Source organism: Callorhinus ursinus, unplaced genomic scaffold (genome assembly GCF_003265705.2).
Source record: "Callorhinus ursinus isolate GAN/ISIS: 27379988/994484 unplaced genomic scaffold, GSC_fseal_2.0 scaffold1, whole genome shotgun sequence".
Lineage (NCBI taxonomy): Eukaryota > Metazoa > Chordata > Mammalia > Carnivora > Otariidae > Callorhinus > Callorhinus ursinus.
In genome coordinates this window covers 15,489,959-15,507,417 of record NW_027397063.1, presented here as the reverse complement: position 1 = coordinate 15,507,417, position 17,459 = coordinate 15,489,959, and positions in this window count along the sequence as shown.

Genomic DNA, 17,459 nt, shown 5'->3' with positions numbered 1-17,459 from the left:
ACCTAATTTATCAAAGTGACACTACATTTTAATAGAGTAGCAAAGTATTAATGCCTTATTTCATGTAGAGACAAAAATCCTGATAACATTCTAGTTGGGAAAAAAAATACAACCTGAAGCTTCCTGTGTGAAGTTTCTGTGTCTGTCAAACTGTCATTTTCTTAGAGTACTTTGTAGTAAATGCATTTCAATAAGGACAGGCAAAAACATCACACAACTCTATGAGACTTCATTATACTCAATTAAATAGAGCCAACAAAGGCATACAAATATTTGAAGAACCACTTACCCATTGATTTGCCTTTTGTTTGAGAGTTTTAAAATCATACACACTTTTGCTCACATTTGAAATTTATTGTTCAATTTTTAACATGAGAAGATTACCTAATATGCCTAACTCTTACATCTGTACCAAAACACTTCAGAAGAGCATCAGTAGTTGATAAATATTTCCATTTACTAATAATAGAACTTCTGTCTGAATAATATTTGAGGAAATGAGGTTGCAAATTCCACTGTGAATATGCTTTCCCTAGAAATTAGTGTGATGAATCCAGCAAGTGCTCTCTACCTGCACTATGAGCATCCTGACTATAGCCATCTTCAACTCCTGCCTGGAAAATTGCTGCATATTCTTCTTCTCCAAAGTTCCACTGTTGTTTATCATCAACCAGATGACAGAGACAAGAATGACCCATAGAACAAAACAAAGTCACTAACATCCTTGTTTAACATTCTAATGATTTCTCAAAAAAAACCCGAAAAAACATTCTAATGGTTTCTCATTGTCTTTTGATGAAAATCCAAACTGCTTTACTGGAACGTCTTGCTTGTTGTCTCTTCCTACAACTCAAACCTCAGTTTTTAGCACCTCCTCATTCCATTTTTATCTCATTAGGATCTAGAAATACTGACTTTCTGCTAATTGAACAGCCAAGCACACCCAAGTCCTAGTGTTTGCTCACACTCTTGTTCTTTGGCATGGTGTTTCCTCCACACCACGTGCTCCTATATGTATCGCTGCAACCTCCTTTCTAAAGGCTACAACCGTGCTATCCTTAGTCACTCTCAGTCCACTATTCTTACTGATGCTTAGGTGTTTAAGAAATCAGGCATGTCCATTTATTTGCTTAATTATTTTTTTGCCTTTCTTCTTCTGTTAAAATGTAGGCTTTATGAAGTCAAGAGTCCTTCATTTTTTCAATATTTCAAGAAGACCACTAAGAAGAAATGCACATTTTCTAATGAATGCACATACTCACTTTATTAGGGAAGACAAAACTAGCTGCTCTAAAAACACAAACCCTCAAGTCTGATGGCTTAAAAGTTTATTCCTTCTGTGACTGGCTTATTCTACTTAGCATAATGTCCTCAAGGTTCTTTCAAGTTGTTGCATGTGGCAGGGTTTTCTTCTTTTTTAAGGCTGAATAATATTCCATCGTATTGATATAGCACATGTTCTTTATTCATACTGCATTGTGCATTAAAGAATTACTAAGAGGGTAGATATCATGTTATGTATTTTTACCACTATTATAAAAAAAAAGTTTCTCAGTTATCTAATCACCCAGTGCTTGCAGAGATAAGTGGATTTCTTTCCACCTTCTATTTCTTCTATTGATAGTACCCGCTGACCTTTCATCTTGTAACTGAGCCAGTGATTGACTATGCTGCCCAATGGAAGCAAGAATTCCAGTAGACAACATATTTTTTCTAGCATAGCCTCTCACACCTTACTTAGCTTTTTCATTTAACTTAGACATAATGAGGATTTTATTTTTAAAGCAATGACATTTAAAAATTTGTCTAGCAAAAGACTTCAGCTTTTGCCTCAGACCCTGCTGCGATAGCACAATCAGATTTAATGTTTATTTGATCGCACAGAGATTAAAGGATATTTAATACACTGTAATGAGTTGCCATGTGTTCTGTCTCTTCTTCAGTGCTTTCATCCAACAAATGAAACAACATTGTAGAGATTCAGTATGCTCCAAAACCAACATAGGTCAATAATCAGAGGAAAATAAAGAAATACAATTTCCTAAAACATAAAGACAAATATGTTTCTGTTTTTTCAGTGTCTGCTTTACAGAGGGCCTTCATAATTTCAGTATATATGTATGAAATACAGGTATAAGGCCAAGGATTGTTCTAATGGCTGAAAGAGTGTGTAGAAACGAGTAGGTGCTTGGTACTTTTGAGGTCCTATGCAAATAGCATGAGGTACTCTTGAATAGTCACTGCTAACTTTATATTAGACAAGGTATGTAAAACAGGCAATAGCAATTCTCACTGAGAATTGATCCACATCCAGAGTAAAAACAGAAAATAAAAGAAAATTAATTATAAAGGAAGATGGTATCCCTCTCTTTTATATTCCTACTGTGAAGGCAGATATATCAGATATATTAAGCATGCATTTATTGTTTCTGTGTTAACTGAACTTGTACTTTTAGTTCTGTTTTCCTTACATCTCAGTATAAGTAAAACAGTCATTGGTGGCTAATAATTTCCAGTTCTTATAGCTGTTGCAGTTCTTATTGTAGAAATATATATTTCTGATTTATTAAATACACATTGTTGTTTTAGGATTATTTTGTTTCATTTATTTTTTTGCTCTGTGTGTGTGTGTGTGTGTGTGTGCATGTGCGCACGTGCGCACACAAGGCAGCACCCCAGAGATGCTCATCTCACGAGTAATGAAAAGATTGAGGTTCTGAATCTACAAAAGAGAAGGTTAGACCCTATTGATATTCCCTTCTCTCTTTTTTTTTTTACCAGCCAGCACCTCTCTTCCTCAGGAAACACACACCTTGCTTTTGGAATCTGTAAAACTTTAGATTAAGGAAATGATAGCACTCTTGTTTTTACAAGAAGGGGAAAAGACTATGGTTTTATACCAGGATTTTAAGAGAGGTCTGATCACATGGCTTCTTTTACATGATGGAGAAGGCAAGATGATCTGCTAAGAGAGGGTATGGATTTCAAGATTTATGGAGAATGGAATCATTTTGAACAATTTCTATGAAGAATGTGAAGAATAATTGCCAGGAAGTAGAGCAAAACAAGGAGAAACTAGAGAGAATTTGGCAGCATATATTAGGAACTACTGAATTTGGTAACCAAGGGAGTACATTGGCTCATTCCTTCTTTATTTGTCCAATTCTTTTTTTCTGTAATATACGATTCTCTTGAGAAAAGTCCAGAGATGGCTGATGGTTAGATACAGTTAGAGTGAGGTTGTTTTACAGAAAAGCAATCTAATGGGACGCCTGGGGGGCTCAGTCGGTTAAGCCACTGCCTTTGGCTCAGGTCATGATCCCAGGGTCCTGGGATCGAGCCCCACATCGGGCTCCCTGCTCGGCAGGAAGCCTGCTTCTCCCTCTCCCACTCCCCTGCTTGTGTTCCCTCTCTCGCTGTGTCTCTCTCTGTTGAAAAATAAATAAAAAATCTTAAAAAATAATAATAAAAAAAAGAAAAGCAATCTAATAGCATTGAAGTATGGAGTTGAAAATATCAGAATGATAGCAGAAGAGAAATAAAAGAATGTAAGGTATATAATACTTTCATCTTTGTATTATCATTGTATAATACATTTTAAGTTACCTAAATAATAAAGACTTAATCCATAGAAACTCTTTGATCCAATACTTTTATGTTTAGAATTTATACTGTAGAAATTCTTACATAAATATACACATATATAACTACTACAGAGATGTATATAAAAGTGTTTTTTGTAATAATAAAGTGCCAAAAATAAGTAAATATACATTATATAGAATATTATGTAACCCCATTAATATGAATCTCCCAAGTTATATAAAATTGTTTTATTATCCCACTTTAGAAAACATAATATTTTTATGATATGCATAGCAAACTAACAAGGAAGACACAACCATTTGTTTTGTTTTGTTTTTATGATGTTCAATTAGCCACTGTATAGTACATAATTAGTTTTTGATGTAGTGTTCAGTGATTCATTAGTCTCGTATAACACCCAGCGCTCATCATAACACGTGCTCTCCTTAATATTCATCACCCTGATACCCGATCCCCCAGCCCCCCTCCCCTCTGAAACCCTCAGTTTGTTTCCCGGGGTCCATAGTCTTTCATGGTTTGTCTCCCTCTTTTTTTCTCCCCCTTCAAATTTCTCTCCTTTCCCTTATGGTCCTCTGTGCTATGCTTTATGTTCCACATATGAGTGAAATCTTACGATAACTGTCTTTCTCTGCTTGACTGATTTCACTTAGCATAATCCCCTTCAGTTCCATCCATGTCGATGCAAATGGTGGGTATTTATCATTTCTGAGGGCTGAATAATATTCCTTTGTCTATACGTACCACAACTTCCTTACTCATTTATTGAAGGGCATCTTGGCTCCTTCCACAGTTTGGCTATTGTGGACATTGCTGCTATGAACATTGGGGTGCATTTGCCTCTTCTTTTCACTACATCTGTGTCTTTGGGGTAAATACCTAGTAGTGCAATTGCTGGGTTGTAGGGTAGCTCTATTTTTAACATCTTGAGGAACCTCCATACTGTTTTGCAGAGTGGCTGCACCAGCCTGCATTCCTACCAACAGTGTAGGAGGGTTCCCCTTTCTCTACATCCTCGCCAACATTTATTATTTCCTGTTTTGTTAATTTTTGCCATTCTCACTGGTGTAGGGTGGTATCTCCTTGTGGTTTTGATTTGTATTTCCCTGATGCCGAGGGATGTTGAGCATTTTTTCATGTGTCTATTAGTCATTTGTATGTCTTCTTTAGAAAAGTGTCTGTTCAGATACAAACATTTGTTAATACCGATTTCCTCAGGGTGAATTAAGGGGAATTTCCAGTTTTTATTTTACATATTTTTTCATTGTTTAAATTTGTTTATTAAAACACATGAATTATTTTAAAAAATAGCAACAAGGAATTTAAAGGAATTTGGGACATTGCATAAGTTAGTCTAATTAATCAAGTTTTTAGTCACTGAGCATGTGTAGATAGATGCATCTAAATTGATGGTGGCCAGAGGGAAAGTCCTATTTTTCTCATGTCCATTATAATTTTTGACTTTTTCACAGAGAATTACACATTAATCTATACTTTGTACAATATGGAGCTAGATATTTCGACAATAACTGGTACCTGAGACTCACCCTCATGCTTAAAGAGTAGAGTATAAAATGGTAAGATGTTCAGCCCATCAGAAACACTTTAACCTGGATCATGACTGGCTGGTTCAAGCAGATCTCTCTCTCTCTTTCTCTTTTTAAAAGCTCCATTTATTATTTTGAAAGAAAGAGAGAGAATTGGGGGGGAGGGACTGAGGGAGAGGAAGAGAGAACCTCAAGCAGACTCCTTGCTGAGTGCAGAGCCTGAGGCGGGCCTCAATCCCATGACTGGAGAACATAAGAGCTGAAACCAAGAGCCCAACGCTTAACCAACTCTGCCACCGAGGCACCCCGAGCAGATATCTCTTTTTTTTTTTTTTTTTAAGATTTTATTTATTTATTTGAGACAGAGAGAATGAGAGAGAGAGAGCACATGAGAGGGGGGAGGGTCAGAGGGAGAAGTAGACTCCCCGCTGAGCGGGGAGCCCGATGCGGGACTCGATCCAGGGACTCCAGGATCATGACCTGAGCCGAAGGCAGTCGCTTAACCAACTGAGCCACCCAGGCGCCCAGATATCTCTTTTTAACAACTGAACATGGAACCCTGGAGAGTTAGTCCAGAGTAGAGTGGTCGAAATTGTGAAGGCATAGAAAACCGAATAAGCAGAAGCCAGGAAGTGTAATTAGCCATGAGGAAAAAGATCATGAAGTAGAGAGGAGAGTTACAGTAGAGAGAACATTACAGTAAAGTAGTAAGGAAGAATAAAGAACAGGACAGAAAGAGGGGCACTGTGGCCACAGATTGGAATACTTGTTTAGAACCATCGTTGCTGCCTAGGGCTAGAGGTGATTATTCTATTGCAGTTTTCTGTGAGCTCTAGTTTTGCAGCAACTGATCTTATTCCTTCCTTCTTACTTCATTATATACACACACAGTGTATCTCCATTAATAAAGAAACCTGAGTGGGCCTTTTCCCACAGAAGTTTTAAATAATTGTAAATTGTAATATGCCTGACATAGTTGCAAACCTGACTGCTTAACAGATTGACCCTTTTTAAAACTAGTCTCTTTCGCTTCCCTTCTAATTTTCTCATTTCATTCTTCTTATTATTAGCTTCATAGTTCTTTGACTTTGTCATGTATTTTGAGTATCATTTTCTCAGACTTTCAGTCTTCAGTGACATGCTTCCCTAATTTACTGTCTCATCAGACAGGCTTGGCACACACTTTGATGAAAATTTTCTAAAGCAAATGTAATTTTTATACATCATACTTAGTTTCACTGAGACCACATCTAGAGTTTGGTGTTTTTTCTTTACGAATATTTAGCTATTTCTGATAAACACATTTAATCATTAAAATGTTATGCTGTGTGTCATTTCCTTAAGCTTTGCCAACACAGTTCAAATTCACATACTGATTGCCTTGGTGCACAAACAAGAAGCAGAGGAAATAGATACTTAAGTTTGAGTGCTATAAATTAAGAAAAGTTTTTTCTTTTTTATGATGGCAGGGTATACAATTTTCTTGGACTCCTAATCATATAAATAACCTCCCCAATTATATGTAATGCCTGCAGCCTGTTTCATATAAAGGATTGAGCACCAAATAATGACTATATTTCATTGTTACGAATGTAGTAGGCATTGATTAAAAATTTTCCATATAAGAAAAAGGAAATGATTCTCAAATGTTCACTAAGACTTATAGATAATGTATTAAATAGATTTAAGTCTCTAACTTCACAACCTGTGAAACTTAAGTTCTGAAAATGTGCAATTTAAAATCATGGCTGCCTTGAAAATTATAATACATTAAAAAAATTTTAATTCCAGTATAGTTAGAAATTGTAGTACCTTTAATCCTCACATAGGTAATCCACCTCAATGATACACTGGCTCTAGATTTCACAGTAAGATTTCTTACTATTAGTCAATATCAGGCTATTAGTCTTCATGTGAAATGGATTTTACTTTTTAATTCTCTTGTAGTAAATTTGTGCAAATAAGACTTGCAGTAATGACAGTAATACTCTTAATCTTCTCATGGTGTTGCTCTACCCCACAATGCAATTGCAGAGAGACTATAACCAGGGGATGGGTTTAATGATCTTAACTATGCCAGGGAGCAAGCCTTGGGCTTTCCAAAGGGCATGAGAAGCAAACAGTAGCCATCATAAACACATGTAGTCACTGGAGTTGTCCTGAGGGCCAGAATCATTGCCATCATTAGTAACACTTTAATTTGTTCAGTGATGAGAAATCAATCTGTAAAAGGAGGATATCTATTGCTGTTTTCCAAAAGGCTGCTAATGATAAGTGTAAGGACATTATAAGCTTGACATTGCAAAGATTTGTTTACATAGTTCTACAAAACAATTAAGATAGAAGAATTGGTCAGATACGGAATTGGTGATTTTCATGTCTCCCCATAAAAAATGGTTAGAAACAATAAACTTATTTTTTTCTTACTTCTCACTCTTCAAAAACTAGTGGAAAATTTTGTGAGAAGTGAAAATTTGTCCATTTCATTCTTAAAAAAATTCACTGCCAACCTCAATAACAGTGTTTGAATATCAAAAGAAAAACATTACTTAACATTTAATGAAATAAGGGCAAATAATACATATTATACCTTAGCTCATTTTAAACAACTCTACATGAAATTGATTCGTTTAGTAATGTAGAAAAAGTAATATCTAAATTTTTAAACTTTGTAATTTATATATCCTTTGTGACATATTTTTGAATGGTTCTCTTATCAACATGTTTCATTGATAATGAAAATTATATAATTATATACGGATGTCCTTAAATTCAGTAAGCAGATTTTCTAACAAGTCAGAAAATTGCATTTTAATTTGCAGTTTCTTCTTGATCTACTACTAATGAAAGTTTCACTGAATTATCTACTTAAAGGTCAAAATGCTAATTAGAAGTTTCTCATCAGTGATAATTCAGATATATGGAAAAATGATGGCATTAGCTTTTTATCTTCTTGAGGTAACTTACTTTGTACTCCATTGTCTTATCAGAGTTTTCATAACAATGAAGTTAGTTTATAACATTTACTACTCCCCATTTCAATGCAATACATACATTCTTGTTTAGAGGAACACATTATATGGATCTCATCACAATTTTCTCCTTTCCAAATGTGACTCTGTAATACACACTTTAGTAAGCTAAATTTTACAGACCACATTTTAAACTACGAGTAGAATAATACACTTTACACCTAAACTTTGTTTTTACACCTACAAAAATCAATGTTTTTAGAACATGTATTACATTTAAAAATTCTTGATCTTACAGTTCAAAGTTTCTAGATCCAGGGAGAAATAATCATTTCATCTTATATATTTATTATATGTACTATATGATTTCAGAATTCATAGCATATCACATTTTATTTGTTTTTTTTTTAAGATTTTATTTATTTATTTGAGAGAGAGAGCATGAGAGGGGGGAGGGTCAGAGGGAGAAGCAGACTCCCTGCTGAGCAGGGAGCCCGATGTGGGCTTCGATCCTGGGACTCCAGGATCATGACCTGAGCTGAAGGCAGTCGTTTAACCAACTGAGCCACCCAGGCGCCCCATATCACATCTTATTTGTGAGAAAGCTCATAGAATATGAAAATCTATTAATGAGAGCCAACATGCCTCTGTATGTACAAACATAGTTGTGTCCTGAAAAATGAAAATACATATTAAAGGATATTGGTCATCTGATTTAAGTCACAAACATGTAAATACATTTACCAGTATTAGAGACTCTGTGTGTGTGTGTGTGTGTGTTTGTGTGTAATCAAATTTATGTTGTCTTTAAATGACACTACACTTGAAAACACATACAGAATGTTATGACCATGGCAGTAAAGTGATGGTATATTCCAAAGGAACAATTTAAGAGAGTTTAATAGGGGTCAGTTTCAAAGATTTTGGCAGACATAAGAGGAATCAGTGAAGGATAGTGGATATTGTTGCCACTGGTAAGCCTGAAGGAGAAAAGTCCAGAAAGAGTTGTAATTGTGGAAGAAGGCTGCTCAATAGGAGCTGCGCCTTTGGTAATGAAACTCACCTTCCCTCACTTTCTGCTTTCTGATCTCTTATGGGTGCCCTCTTTGGCACAAGCCAATGAGAAAAGGATTAGGAAGCCCTTGATACAGTCTATAGAAGTTGGTGTCCTGGATTACCAAGCAGGGTAGGGAAGGCAAAACAGGGAATTAAAAGAAGAAATGGAAAACACCTAGCTTGTATTTTCAGCATATAGTATGTTCATGAAGTAGAAGACTCAACAAGAAGACTCAATCAAGAGGTCCATTTTCCTCAATCCATCTAAAGAGTAAACACAAACCAATCAAAATCTGTGGCAAAAATTTTTGTAGACAAACTACTGAATCTGAATTCTAAGATTGATAAGGAAAGGCAAACTGGAATAGCCTAAAGAGCTCTGAAAAAAGAAAGTTGAAGCATCCACACTATCTAATTTCAGGACTTGCTATAAAGCCACATACATTGAGGTGGTATTAGTAAAATAATGATGGAACAGAATAGAGAACATAGAGATAGACCCAAGTAGGTAACTCCATCTTGGTAAGAAGCTGCAAGTCCTTTAGTTGTTAAAAAATTAATGTTCAGGGGCCCCTGGCGGGCTCAGTCAGAAGAATGAGTAGCTCTTGATCTCAGGGTCATGAGTTAAAGCACCATGTTGGGTGTAGAGATTACTTAAATACATATACTTAAAAAATTAATGTGCAATTATACACAATTGATCAAAATGAGACAAATATTTTATAAGTTCTTATATTTATTAAATCTTAAAAGAAAATATTTTACTGAAAATATAGCTTTTAATGGAATGAGAGGAGTTTTGGTTTTTCCAATCAGTATACATATTCATGAACACAAGTTATTGATTGTTAGAATGAAATATGATTCCAGTATTAATTTTACCCCTGTTCTTTTGTTTCTTAAGAAATATAAACACTAAAAAGTTTTATCTCCATAAATAAGTAGAAGGAATAAAACAAACTTTTTTATAGCAATATAACTCATTTCTTCAAAGTTTTGCTATGCATTCAGAGCTTACTCTGATTTATCATAAAAAGTGTTTAGGTATTCATAAGTGGATAACTAGATTAAGTTCTCCTTCAATTTTTTTAAATAACAATTTGAGAATAACCTAAATTGAAAAGTGCTTTATTGCTAGGCATTTGATTCATTCAATTCTTCCTTGTAAATTTATTATTGACAGGAATTATCACATTGTGCAGGATTGTGTGCTATAGCACATAACAACAAAATATAATCTGAGTAAAATATGACATTTTTTTTGAAAATCAAGAGAAAAGTCCCTTCGTGAAAGACATGTGAGAAAGGGAATGCCACTGGGCCAGAGATCTTTGCTGATGCAGATCAACTTTCGGAAATGGGACACTTGGACCATAAAGATATAGTCTTTTATATGCTTTGAATTTTATATACTCCTAAGATTATAGATGCCCCAGTTTAAAAACCATCATTCTATGTAGGGTAGAAAAGGAAATGCTCTATTCACTCAGTGTGTAGTCCTTTGATTTCCCCTGATTACAAATTATCTTATGAGAATTTATTCACTGGTCATACATCAGCTGAGGGTCCTGGATTTCTTTAGTGTTTTAGGATACTCAAATTTGTAATTAAAAGCAAATTATGAAATCAAAGTAATTGTGAAATTATACCTTGAACTACATGTTATAATTAATTAAGAAAAGAAAAAAAAATCTATTTCAGTTTGGCAAGAACCAATGAATGTTGAATGCAATATTTTTTATATTATAATTTTAATTTGAGAATATTGATGAATAAAGACCATGAAAAAGTTACACTTTTTCTTTCTTACTCAACTCTTTTTACCAAAGAGGAAGAACCAACATGTGTGAATGAATGTTTCTATGTAGATATACATACATGTGTACACATATATTTGTATACCTTTGACCACACAGAAGTGCACATGCACACACACACGCACACAAAGTCAAGTTAAATTAGGCCTAAGGCAGCTTTTTATTTTTTTTAGATTTATTTATTTGAGAAAGAGAGAGAGCATATGAGTGGGGGAGGGGCCGAGTGAGAGAATCTTCAAGCAGATACCCCAGTGAGCTCAGAGCCTGATGCAGGGCTTAATCTCACAACCTGTGAGATCATGATCTGAGCCAAAACCAAGAGTCAAATGCTCCACTGAATGAGCTCCCCAGATGCTCCAGGCCAAGGCAGCTTTAATGTAGTTAAGAATGTGGAAGAAAAATCAAAAAGAACATAGAGGTTGAGGAGATATTTCTGCCAGAGAGACTCACACTATCTTCCCTCCTTTCTCTTTCTTCATTTACTGCTCTATGTGGGAAGGTCATAGAAATAAGTGTCATTTTTTTTTTTTTTTGCTTACAGTTTTGGTTGCTATTCTTGTCGTTTTATGGCCTTTCCTCTCTCTTTATTTAAGATTTGTTAATCTGTAATTGTCAGCCTAGAGTGCATCCTACTTTTTGACTGTATCTTGGTTACTTCCCTCTTTCTCTCTACACAGAGGTGAGAGAGTTCTAGAGCTAGGGGCCACATCACTAAAGGCCAGGTGTCAACTCTGAGCAGCAAAATACCCAGAACCTAGGAAATGAGTACAGAGAGTTGGTAAAAGAGATCTGAAGGGATTTGGGTGGGTGACAGCAGTATCCGCTGCAGGGCCTGATGTGACTGACTTATTCCTTAAACTCACCAAATGGTCCCACTTTGTATATAAAGGGGGAAAACTTGTTGAAATGGTTGCAAATGAAATATTCTAGCTAAGCAAATGTTCTGGTTGGTTACTGAATTGCTGAGGACTTAAAAAGTACAAATAAACTGATACCATATAATATCAGAAAGTGCCACAGAGTTATTATATTTACAACTATGATAGTGTTGTTGCTGAAAGGAAAAAGTGCAAGTGAGTAGTTTCCTCATATTTAGAATTGTGGAAAATCAGGTGAACTTTAAATATATCAGCATCTTTTTTTTTTTTTTAAAGAGTCACTTTACTAGTACATATGATAATATAATATTCAAAAAATCGCTCTTGGGGCACCTGGGTGGCTCAGTTGGTTAAGTGTCCGATTCTTGATTTCTGCTTAGGTCACCATCCCAGGGTTGTGGGATCAAACCCAGGTCAGGCTGTGCTCTCAGCGGGGACTCTGCTTGAGATTCTCTTTCCCTCTGCCCTTCCTCACCCTGCTCTCCCTCTTTCTATCTCAAAATAAATAAATCTTTTAAAAAAATCTTTCTTGACATAGTGTGGTTTTCCACCTTAAAAAGTATAATGTAATAATTGAATTTAAAACATCAAAATGACAGTGAACTCAAGAAAAAAAAAAACAAATCTTAAGGAAGATCACATTTGGTAATCATAGTGGTGAAAGTGTAGGGAGTAAAGCTAGATCTTAGGGTTTTAAACCCGGCATGGCCACTTGTTAGTTGTGCAACCCTAGACTAGTGTATTAATCTTTATATGTTCAGTAGTCATCTTTAATATTAAAATAACCTACACTTCTGAAACATAAAGTTCTGAATCTGAAATAAACAATGTAGTGATCAGAACAGTGTCTGCCATGTAGTAATTTTTAGTTATTATTATTTTTATTATTATTAATGAAAGTTGCTAGGCAACAAACTAAAATTCAAAAGTATTTTTTCTTATAGCAGGAGTCAGCAAACATTTTCCATAAAAGACCAAACAGCAGGTAAATGTTGGCTTTGTCACAACTATTAAGCTTTGACCTTGTAGCCCCACCCCCAGAACAGCACAGGTAATATGCAAATGAATAGGTGTGGCTGTGTTTCAATAAAATGTTAAATACAAATCTGGCCTCAAGTCACATTTGGCCCATGAGCTGTAGTTTGTTGAACTCAATCATAAAATAACAAATTGAAATTCCTTTTTCTACCAGAAACAAAATGTGATTCTGTCTCTTTTTTTAAATATAATAAATATTTTATGAGTATGCCAAAAACAATCTACTTGATGAACATCAATTCTATAAATTACTAATCACAGTCAAGGCAGATCAATTTGAAATTTGACTTAGGGGGAAAAATGAATTACAAACTTCAAAGAGAACATACTGACCCTAGTTCAGGGACAGAAAAGATATGAAATATCAGGAACACCAAATACTGAATATTTTTATTAATCTGGCACATAGCCCATGGGCAATATGCCAAAAGCAGCCAACAATAATATAATCTTTTCCCAATTACAATATTGATTGACCTTACACTACTTCGCTTAATTGAAAGTTCAATACAGTGAGGAATATTACTTTCTTGGATGTTGTTATTGCAATGGATTAATGATCTAATCTCAAAAATTTCTAAAATAGCTGAGAAAGAAATTCCAAGAACCTAAAGATGTTAGAAAGAAGGAACTAAGAAAATTAGAACTACGCTGGACTTTGTGTATAATAATTTGCTACATAATGTATCATGTGAAAAGACAAAGAGGCTTAAAGACATTTTTCTATAATTACTTAAAATCCATCTAGTAAAAACATATACTGTCAACCCAAATAAAGTGATAAACTGAGGCAAGGTCACGTGACCGGAAATTGAGTTCATTCAGAAATAGCAGAGGAATTGCAATTTGGGTAATGAATATGGTAGCAAACTATAGGCACATGGGTTGAGAGTTTAGGGCAGGCTGTGCTTATGGGCAGGGAGTGCAAAGAGGAGGACATGCTGCTAAAGTCCAAGCATTGTTTATTGGCTTGAGGATGAGGAGAGATTCTTGGCGGTTGTTCACTGGTCAGGAGAGAAGTCTTGGTCTTCTGTAAATCAGGCATTTGATGGAAATCATTCTCTCAGTTCTTAAGTTTTGGATGTGTTCCCAAAGTGCCATGCCTCCATTTCATATCCTATGGTTCCATTTTATTTTTTTTAAATTTTTTAAAGTTTTTATTTATTTATTTGAGTGAGAATGAGAGAGAGAGAGCATGAGAGGGGAAAGGGTCAGAGGGAGAAGCAGACTCTCCGCTGAGCAGGGAGCCTGATGTAGGACTCGATCCCAGGACTCTAGGATCACGACCTGAGCCGAGCCACCCAGGGGTCTCTATGGTTCCATTTTAGATTGAAATCCTTTCACATAACTATTTTTGTAATGGTTTATTTTTTGTGGCACTCTCTATTAAACAGACACAAATGCATACTCACACACACATATATGCACTTAACAGAGGACCACAACCATTCAAAACTGCACAGCTGAATTTCAAATATAGTCGGTTACATTCTATATCATATTATAGTAAATTCCTAAATAAAGTTGGCTCTGAAAACAATGTCATTCTCTACTCACCATGGAATTACCTTACCCAAAGTGGCATATCAAAATGCCTTCCTAAATAATATTTTTATCTTTCATTTGTTATTTTCTGAATATATTTATCTTATCAAATAAGTTTATAAAGAGTATGGTACTGGGGCGCCTGGGTGGCTCAGTCGTTAAGCGTCTGCCTTTGGCTCAGGTCATGATCACAGGGTCCTGGGATCGAGCCCCAAATCGGGCTCCCCGCTCGGCGGGAAGCCTGCTTCTCCCTCTCCCCCTCCCCCTGCTTGTTTCCCTCTCTCGCTGTGTCTGTCAAATAAATAAAATCTTAAAAGAAAATAAAAATAAAGAGTATGATACTTGTGCTTATACTGTAGCAAATTCTTGGTCTGTCTAGGAATTTTTTAAAAATTCAGTTTTTAAAGATAGAGTCTTCATTAACTTTATGATTCTAAACACTGGTATTTCAGAAAAAGGAAAAAATGATTAGAAGAGAGTTGGTCAAAGATGAGTCTTGGGAGATTTATTCTCTAACACACAAAACTGCAAAACAGTTTTTGCAACTGCGTGTTAACTCGGGAATGAGTCCTTATTCCTTTCAGAATTGCGCTATGCCACATTTCTATGTTTCTGCTGTGATGGCTTTTGATCTGGTTCTTCTGCTCTGTTGAGTTGAAAGGGATCAATCTGTGTAACTTCAGGCCTGAGCATAGTTCCTGGCCTACAGTAGGCACTCAATACATTTTTGCTGAATAAATGAATGCATGTCAGTGTCAGCATAGCCACTGTTTTTTACTCTTGTAGGAAAATTCACAACTAATTCTATTCAATTTCACCTTGACTGGTCATGGAGCAAGTTTTTACTATCCATCAAGCCCCATCACTGTCTCCTGTGTTCAGCATGAGATCTAAACTAAACAGTGTTCAGAACTTGGGCAGACAGAGGTAGAGAGTAGAATGGATGTCAAAATCCCATACTCCAGGACAGCCTTGTGCTGAGCACCATACACAGCCTGCCCAGATTTAAAGAAAATAACTTCCCATTAAACAAACCCCTCATAAGCTCTTCTCCTGACCTCTCCACTGTTTCCTTTGAAGATTCAACTGGTCTTTGGGGGCAGATAATTTGCTTTATTAGCAGGCATTTGAATCTTTCATCTTGTCGGTTTGGGTGTTAATTCTTCATTACATGTCTAGTATAATTATCCATCAAAACAATCTTTTCCCAGTGAAACAAACTTTTCCCATATATTCATATTTTTTGGTGATCTTTTTAATTGTAAATTTAATTTCTTCAATGGTTATAAGGTATTCAGATTATCTGTTTTATCATGGTTGAGTTCTGATAGTGCATGGCCTTGGAGAAACTGGTCTGTTTCTGCTAGGTTGTTACATTTCTGAGCATAAAGTTGTTTGTAGTGTTACCTTATTATTCTTTTAAAGGCTACAGCATCTCTAGTGAGATCTTGTTTCATTCCTGATGTTGATGATTTGTGTCTTCTGTCTTTTTTATTTTTGTGAATCTTGCTAGTGGGTTATCAGTTTCATTTATTTTTCCAAAAAAAACCCAGTTTTTTTGTTTTATTGATTTTTTTCTCTTGATCTTCATGATGTTTTGAGCCACTTCATTAGATTTTGACAGTGACTAAGTCACATAAAGTCCTGTCTGTGGACCATTATCCTTTCCATTGATATCAGTTATGTACAAATTACAGATATGTAAATTTGCTTAAGAAAATGAAAAGCAGAAACACTGTTGGTTGTTTCAAAATCTTTCAGAAATTTTCCTGCAGTTCCCTCCAGAAGCTCTATCTTCTGCTTGTTCTTCCTTTCTCTTCTTTGCTCGGTACTTGTGATGGAGAGTTACTCTCCTTTGTTTGCCCCATATTGGCCACAACCAGATGCAATATAGCTTCAGTATTGCCATTCCTGGAAGGGGGGGGGCTATAATGCTTGTAGAACAGTCAGGGTTCAGTGGTTATGATAAAGATGCAGAAGGAAGATATACAATGGCTCATGACTGTAATGCTTTCCCAGCATCAAGAGCAGAAAAAGACTTAGCCTAACTAGTCAGGCCATCTTCAAATTCTTGCTGAAGAAAAGGACCAACCACAATCTTACCCAATCTTATTCCGAAGGGTAAAATCATGTAATAGCTTTCTCTGTTAGAATATTAGAATTCAAGGGCGCCTGGGTGGCTCAGTTGGTTAAGCGTCTGCCTTTGGCTCAGGTCATGATCTCAGGGTCTTGGGATCGAGCCTTGAGTCGGGCTCCTTGCTCAGTGGGGAGCCTGCTTCTCCCTCTCCCCCCTGCTCGTGCTCTCTCTCTCTCTCAAATAAATAAATAAATAAAATATTTTAAAAAAATAATATTAGAATTCAAGTAGAATCTGAAATATCACTTGAACACACATGCCACCTGTTCCAGCTTCTGCTTAATTGCAGAGAAGCAGGTGTATGTGTTAGAACTGGGACAAGAGGGAACCCTACCTAAGTCAAACTGCTCTCTTCGTGTGTGCTTGCCAAGCACTAGTGATTGCCACAGAAGTGATGCTGGTTCTAATGGGCTTTGTGCTCCCCATAAATCTTATTTTCAAATAAGATCTTATTGTGGATGCTAGTATAGTTTTCAAAAAGGCAAATCTAGTTGGTAAATTAGGCAGCAGGACAATCTTAAAAAAATTCTTAGTTACAATTTTATTATTTTTACTTTTTTTAAAAAGATTTATTTATTTTACAGAAAAAGAGAGGGAGAGTGTACTGGGGGGTGGTGTGGTAGGGGCAGAGGCAAAGGGAGAGGGAAACCCAAGCAGACTCTGTGCTGAACACAGAGTCTGACCAGGGGCTCAATTCAAGACCCTGAGATTATGACCTGAGCTGAAACCAAGAGTCTGACGCTTAACCGACTGCACCACCCAGGTGCCCCTTAGGTACGATTTTAGAATGCACCTTCCATAAATGGTGTAGAATTTAGTTAACTAGTTCTTTTTTTTTAAGATTTTATTTACTTATTTATTTGAGA